Source organism: Alexandromys fortis, unplaced genomic scaffold (assembly GCF_014885135.2).
Source record: "Alexandromys fortis isolate MF-2015 unplaced genomic scaffold, M_Fortis_MF-2015_v1.1 scaffold_118, whole genome shotgun sequence".
NCBI lineage: Eukaryota > Metazoa > Chordata > Mammalia > Rodentia > Cricetidae > Alexandromys > Alexandromys fortis.
The window spans coordinates 2,586,329-2,594,789 of NW_026068010.1; positions in this window are offsets into that span (position 1 = coordinate 2,586,329).

Consider the following 8,461-nt stretch of genomic DNA (forward strand, 5'->3'; position numbering starts at 1 on the left):
CAAATTGTTTGCTCAGAGCAGCTGCAAGCATTGTTCACTCTGGCAGGCAGGGGCCACAGGAAACCCAGGGTCTGGGGGTCTGCAGTCCCCAACAGGCATCCATGGTCACTGAATAAATGTGATACACAGACACACATGCAAGCAAAACACTCATCCACAGACAAGAAAATAACATTCACTAAACTGCAAAAGTCTTTTGATAGTAATTATTAAAATGTATCAATTTGTAGCCAGTGATGGAGTTCACTGAGTAAGCACCTAGTATACAAGGTACTGAGTCTCTCTCTCTCTCTCTCTCTCTCTCTCTCTCTCTCTCTCTCTCTCTCTCTCACACACACACACACACACACACACTTCTGAAACAGAACAAAATTGATAACTAACTCCAAACAAAAGAATGAGATACTTAAAAAATTTATAACTGATAAATTGAATGCTAAGCACAGTAGCAAAATTAATCACATTTGGCTTCCATTTCCTGAAACTGCTTTCAGGGTTCTGGAACTTTCTCATTAACATCTTCAAGGTCTGTAATGTTTGCCTGGTAGATCGCACTTGTAATCCCAACACTCGGGGCCTGAGGCAGGGGGATGGCGTGTTTAAAGCCTACCTGAGCTATTCAGAGAGAGGCCCTGTCACAAACAAACAAAACAAAAAAATAGAACTCTTCTTTTAAAAGTCTCCAAATTATTGTTTGTTCAATAAAAGACTAACAGAACAGGCTGCAAAACCCATGTGAAGTTTAAAAGCGCGATATGGTCTTGGAAGCCTCCAGTGTGTGGCGGGTGGCTGCCCCCAGGCTAGATGAGACTCATGGAACCAGATTTTGTTCTCTCTTGCCTTTGCGGGCCTTCGTGGAAAAGTACGAGGGGCGTGGGTAGATCCCCTCCCTGGCCGGGCTGTTAGAAACGATGATGTGGTTTGAATGTCCCAGCTCTCCTGCTCCATAACCGCAATGATGCTGGCTGTGTGTGTACACTCTCCAGATGATGCTGACAATGCTGGCTGTGTGTGTACACTCCCCAGATGATGCTGACAGCCCACTGAGGTGGAGGACTCAGTCAACTCACCCTTGACCACACTGCCTCTGCGCAGATCCTCCCCTGTTTCCAGGGGAAGGATAAAGGAAGACCACTGCTAAATGAAAACGTTGGTGATAGGGTGAAATATAGTGTGGAGCCCTGACAGCAGAACACTGACTGGCAAGAAAGCCCAGCGTTCCATATATTCAGTGTTTACTCGGTGTCCTCGATACTAGATACTAAAATCCACACACTCGAAATCCTTATATGAATGGCATCAAAATATACATCTAACTGTAAGCTTAAAATCATCCCTAGGTTGCTTATTATACATAATGGAACGTAAATATTTGGTATGCTGTTTCGCTCAGGGAATAATGACAAAAAAGAGCAGGTGGATATAGATCTGATCTTCTTTAATCTCAAAAAATTGTTTCATGCGTATGAGTGTTTTGCCTGCATGTGCACATGATGCCCATGGAGTCCAGGAAAGGGCATCAGATCCCCTGGGACTGAAGCTACTGATGGCTGTGAGCTGGTGTGTGGGTGCTGAGGAGCTCACAAAAAGAAAAGATCTGGAGAAAAGGGAAAACATCACACACACACGCACACACGGCCTCATTGGGTAGCCCTGGCTGTTCTGAAACTTGCTGTGTAGGCCAGGTTGGCCTCGAACTCACAGAGATTCTCCAACCTCTGTGTCCTGAGTTGCTAGGGCTAAAGGCACGTGTGGCTGCACCTGGTTATACTATATTCTTGAGTGGGAAAACAAAATATAAAAGGTCAGTGTCTCCTGATATTACTACATATACTCCACGAGACTCAAATTGGGATAATAAAGGCGTGCGAATTTTATTAAGTAATCCTAATTTTATTTGGAAGGATAAATACCAGCGAGTAGCCCCCACAAAGTCAAGAGGCCTGGTGTTCATTCATTCATTTTACTAGGTACTGGGACACACTTAGGAAATCACCATAACTAAATGAATACAGCACATTCGCACAGCACGGTATCGGCCAGTAGAACAGAAGACCCTACGTGTCCACCCCAAGTGGAAGGAATCCAGCACAAAGGCGAAAGCAGATGCAATAGGCAAGCGGTAAACAAAATGACCAAAATCGTGTTCACCAGAGAGGCCACTGGGGCTTCCAAATTCAGACTTCAAACACAAGTAAGTCCCACATTCACGAATGACTGAGATGCACGAAATAAAATAATAAATACTTTCAAGAGGAATCTAGGAGTCCGGACATAAAGCACAAGTATGGAGAAAACTTTTTAGGCGAATCTGAACACTCAGGTGGCTTCTGGTTTGGTCGATTTTCAGTTTTGGGGCCTGAGTCTTATTGGGCAATTCAGTCTGACCTCCAACTTGTATACGGTTATACGAACATCAAGGTAAGTAGGCAGGGTGTACAGGACACGGGTGATGGACTAGGGCTCGTGGGAGAGAAAAGAAGAGCTGGGCAAAATAGTTTGTAATAAGTCTTTTTCTGTCCCGTCAGCCAGTTTCTAAATAAAGACAAGGAAACTTCTTATTAATTCTGAAAAATCAGCCTATAGCTTAGGCTTGTCCCTAACTAGCTCTTATAACTTAAATTAGCCCATCTATATTCATCTATGTTCTATCACGTGGCTATCTCTCTTCCACCTTGCACCTCCCATTTCCTCTCCATGTCTCCTGCCAGCTCTTCCTTTCTACTTCCCAGAGTCCTCTCTGTCCCCAGAAGTCCCGCCTAACCTCTCCCTGCCTAGCTATTGGCCACACTCAGCTCTTTATTAAACCGATCAGAAGGCACATTGGCAAAGACACGTCTTCACAGGGTAAGCAAATATTCCGCAGCAATGGTTCGTGTGTCACTTTTATACAGCGGTACAAGCGTTTATAAGGGAACCAAGGAACTAAGTTTGTACACATGAATTTGTAGGCATGCTTACTCCGAAACCATCAGATGAAAACTCAAATTCCAAAACCACGTGCTTGGCATGAACAACGTAACCTCAAACGCCATACGTGTACAGGCCGCCCTGCAGTCTCCAGTGAACAGTGTGACAGCTGGACTGTGTATGTGGCGGGAGGGCTGGAGAGCCCAGAAGGCAGAGCTCAAAGGCGGTCAGAGCCAGGCTTTTGCTTGTGTGGATCGAGTTTTTCTGCTGTTATACCCAATTTGACATGCTTTCATAATCTGAAAGGCATCCAACAATCAAAATACTAGGAAAAAAAAAAGATCTCTTTCACATATGTTTCACCTTTGCCCCCCCTTACCTGTGAAAGAATAAGCATTGTTATTGCCAGTGGCTGTTAAGGAAGTGGAGTTCAGACACACAGGGGAGGAAACTGCTTCACCTATGCACCCCTTGTGGCCCACAGGTCAGGGGCCCAGCAGGAAGTCCAGACGACAGTGCTGGAGGGGACAGCCGCAGTGCTGAGACCAGCTGCTGTGGCTAGAAGCTGCTGGCCCTTCCTCAGATAACAGTCTGGTGGTGCCCGAAGGCGGTGGACCCTAAAGGAAGGAGAGCCCAGTGGAACTTGGCTCATCCTTACAAAGGATTATGGGCACCTCCTCCTTCTTCTTCCCTCCCCCTCCTCTCTTTCTTCTCTTCCCTTTCCTTCTCTCTATGCCTCTCTGTCTCCCTTTCTCTCTGTCTCCTTCCCTCTCTCCCTCCCTCTTTCTCTCTCCTTCTTGCTCCCCCTCCCAGGCTCTGAGTATCTTTTCTTCTTTGTGCCTGCTCCCCACATTGTCATGTAGCACAGCCCGGAGGGGTCCGCACCGGAGCGTAAGCCTAACTGCTTGTACTTTGAACTTTTGTACAGTCCTTTTCAGAACTATAGCTCAAAAGCCTCTTCAGAGTGAGCCTGCCTCTGATGTCACGTTATAGTTGTACAAAATAGACCAGTGTGGTGTGGCTAAATGATGTCTCCCTAGCAGAGACAACTACCCATCTAAGAGTGAACTCTGCCCATGACGTGAAACATGGAAGAACATACATACAATAACCATTATCAGCATATACAGTCAGGAAGCCTATTGCTTAACCATGCCTGAAACAGCCAGTATCTGCCAGTAATCCCATTGTGTTACCAGGGGCCTTCAGTGTGAGCGCCATGGGGTTACCTGGTTATGTAGGCAAAAGAACATCCATAAACACCATCTGGTGCTGGCTACAGGGAGGGCGTGGTGTTTACAGCATCCTTCCTCTGCCTCACCAATGTGCCCTTCCTTGATAGCAAGGGCACCAGGCTGGAGAGCTTGCGAGTCTACTCCACAGGAAGCCCTGGGCCACAGACCTGTGTGTCACCCCTTGGCCATATCGATATCTCTGATGGACACACCTTACACTTATTTCAGAGATCTTTGAGTCTCTGGGAATCAAGGAGCATGTGCTGTGGTGTGGTCAAATGGCTCACATCTGTAGCTCTGAGTGGCATCAGGCTTATTGCCACCAACTTTTCAATCATGTATGCTTGTATTTATTTGCTTGTATTTCCTGGAAAAGCCTGCCTTCCCCTACCCCCATCTAATGTCCATGAGTCTGTGTCTGCGTAGATGGCTGTATATCATGTGCATGCAGTGCCTGTGGAGGCCAGAAGGGGGCGTTAGAACCTCTGGCATGGGAGTTATTACACATGGTTGTGAGCTGATGCCAAGTGGGTGCTGAGAACCAAACCCAGGTCCTCTGCAAGGGCAGCCAGTGCTCTTAACCACTGAGCAATCTCTCCAGCCCTGTGAAGCATGGCTTTTGAAGCTGGGTAGCTTTAGAGACTCAGAAACATCCTTTGAGCTGGTGAGTTTGACTATGACCTGTGGGTTTCCCGTAGCTCCAGTTGTCATGTGGGGAGTCTGGTCCCTAAGTCCAGAGCCCATGCAAGACATGGGCCCAGCCCTGTTGCTCACTGTGGGTGCTCGAGCGAACCAGGACCTCTCTGAGGGTTGGTACCCCCTTTCTCACAGAAGACCTATACAGACTGTTTCGCCGCGTGGATCTTTTACGAGAATCAAACTAGAAAATTTATGAGGAGCTGCTTTGTGGACCTCATAAAACACTCAGGACACAGGAGGCACTCGGATTGATTTGCTATGTCTTAGGAAATGAGAGGTTCTCCTCGGGGTCCTCTGTGTTCAAGCATGTAAAAAATAATATATATCCACACAGTCATATAATAAACCCGCAACTGGAAATCGTTCATGGTTGATCCAAGTTCACTGGAAATCTTGTATAAAATTGAATGCAATTCCCTCAGTAAATTCTGTTGCTGTTAGTAGGGATGGGGGATGGGGGCGGTGTTTGCCACCAACAAATAAGCCCTTTTCAAGGCAGCATTCTCTCTGGCCACGGTTAGGTTATTTCGTTTAGGCTGGGTGCTGTGCTAGCGTCCTCCAACTCCAGTGTTTCCTAAACGGGAGTCTTGAGAACAAGGCTCGGCACAAAGTGTTGCTTCAGACTTTCAAAACGCAAATCATTCTTGCGACTTAAAGTTCAGAATATTCTTCTAAATTTAAATGAGAGCCGCTTTAAATTTTCGGAAGGCAATCTGTCCGAGATTATTAAAATTACAAATAATCATCTTCGGGGGTCTAAAACATGACAAAGCATTGAAGAAGGCTTGCGTTCCTTGAATGTTGGCCGTGTGCCTGTCACAAGGCAGGCACGGCATCTCATCAAATTATTATTAACTCCATTTTGCAAACGAGGGGAGCAGAGCCACTGCATGTAGCCAGCTGTCCCTTTCCTCGGATGTGGTCACAGAACTGTTGAATAGGTCGATCCTCCAGGCCAAACAACAGCCTCCAGCAGGAATTCAGCCATACCCACCTGCAAAAACCATCTCTCTGGGCATATTCACTGTTGGCATTCCCTCATAGAAGGAGGGGTGGCAAGAGTAACGGGGCCTTCAGTTTCATTTCCATCCCACTGGTTGTAAGTAGTTCCGCCATGAAGTCACCTGGCCTCCAGGAGGGCCTATAGTAAACAGGCTGGGGTGGGTGCAGGGGAGGGTGGGGGAGGGCACAAAGAAGAGGAGGGGAGAGCTCCAGCTGTGTGCATATGGGACTGCCACCATCCAGCTGGGTAAAGATTTTCCAGTGCAGCCTTGGGTGCAGGGGGAGGACACCCACACCCCAGTAGGTAACCCCTTACCAGTGCTCTGTAAGGAAGCCCAGTTGATTCCCCCGGAGTGAACTTTGACGGCATCATCCTCCATTTGTTGTGGGGACCTCCAAAAGAGGGGTAAACAGTGTTTACGTGTCGCTCTTCCCTCCCCCGCCAAAGGGGTTTCCGCAATAGTCACTGTTGAAATGTGTATTAGATTCAAACTACACTGAGCCCTGACCAATAGAGAATTCCAGAAGCACCAACTTTATCATAGAGCAGGCACACCTGGACCACACCTGGTCCCAAACTATCATCCCGACTTCTCATTTATAGTGATAGTTTATTTATGTTTTAATCAATAGAGCTCGCCTGAATATCAGAAGGGCAAAACTAAGCCACCAGAGGTCAGGCAGTGGTGGCATACACCTTAAGTCCAAGCATTTGGGAGACAGAGGCAGATGGATCTCTGTGAGTTCAAGGTTACACTGGGCTACACAAGATCAATGCAGAAACAAACCCAGGTGGTGGTGCCTCACCTTTAATCCCAGTACTGGGGAGTCACATGTCTTTAATCCCAGCCCTAGAGGGGATATAAAATGGGAGGACAGAGAGACTTTACCTGCTTAGTCTGTGGTCGCCCAACCTTGGTAGAGGTTAAAACTTCTCCAGTGGCTAGATTGCTTTGCTTTTCTGGTTTTCAGGTTGAACCCCAATATCTGACTCTGGGATTTTATTATTCATGCTACACCACTTACACTAGAATGTCCTAAGACTCACGCAACAAACTTGAGTTTATACTTTTTATCAAGGACTCTAGGCTGCGGAGCAGGCACTGTCCAATGGTTTTGTACACAGGTGAGGCGGTTCAGTGAGTCTGTACTTTATAAAGACACGCAGGGGAGAAGGTCGAGAAAGTAAAAGTCGTATTTTAAACCGTCCACGTGGCACTGACTGCAGGGCAGTGGCTGAGTGAGCTAATTTATTTCTGTACTGCTGGCAACATGTTTATGACCCGAAGATGAAGATGCAGAATACAAATGAACCCCACTCCAAAACCCACACATACAGTCTCTCTCTCTCTCTCTCTCTCTCTCTCTCTCTCTCTCTCTCTCTCTCTCAGCACAGGTAGATGGTAAACCATTTTTGGGTTGGAATGGAATTAAGAAACCCTGTCTCGAAAAAAAAAATTTTTTAATCTCCTAAATTCTCTTCAGAATATTGTTTTTACGATTGATAAACTGGAGAAGGAAGGGCATTTTATGGTCTCCTTATGCCGTCTTAGTTGAGGGGTGCATAAGTAAACACAGATATGACCAAAACGTGGAAGAAAATCCCCAAATCCGTCATTTGACACTTTTGCCCTCACGTGAGGCATGATGGGAGGTAGGGAGGGGCTCTGAAGCAGTTTTCTGACCTCGGTCACCCTTTCCTGGGGAAACATGGAGTCTTAGGGTCACAAATTCCCTTCTGAAGATCAGACATGAAGCTACCAGCCAACACCTGTTGTTTCCTTTTATGAAAATGAAAGTGCATATGCTATTTAAACAAAACTACCAAAAGTCAGCTACAGAAAATGGGTAGATCCCAGCACCCAAATGCAGGAGCAAGCAATTTCCCGAGGTTCAGGCATTCTAGAACTTCAGGTGGGTGCACTACCCTGTCTTGAGTCAAGGGCCTACTCTAAGGCAGCCATTGTTACCTTAGGTTCCTCGGGGACCTGCACCGGGGTCACCCAGGGACTTGTTAGAAACACAAACTCTTGGGTGCCATCCATAACGGGTGAAACGCCGGTTCTGAGAGCGAGCCCGCCAGCGCTGGTTAACAAGCTCTCCAGGTGCTCCTGAGGCATGCTAAATTGAGAGCCTGAGCCTAAGGCAGCACATCTCCGAGTTCGAAGCACAGAGAGAAATCCCCAAGGACCTTGTTAGACCGCGGGTTCTGATGCAGTCACGCTGGTCCTGGAGGCTGGGAGGTTTCTTTTCCCAACCAACTTTCCAGACGTGCCAGGATTGTTTCTTCAGGGATGACTCAGTAGAACCACAAGATGGCCTTAAAGTCGTGTGCGTGGCAGGCTGCGGATAACAAAGCTTTGCCCTCCGTGTCCTTCCTACTCAGAGTGTGGTCCAGATCCCCCATGGTGGACATGCCCAGTAACTTCGTCTGCAGCCTGGTCTCTCTGCATTGAATCTGCACGTAAGCAGACCGTCTGGCGTGTGTGCTGGCGATGTTAATACTGGACATGGAGGGACTGGGGGGGGGCTCTGCCAGGGCATCTTATGACCCTGTCCAGAATGCCACCTTACAGATGCTGCCTTACCCACGACAATTGGAAAACTCTGTAGCC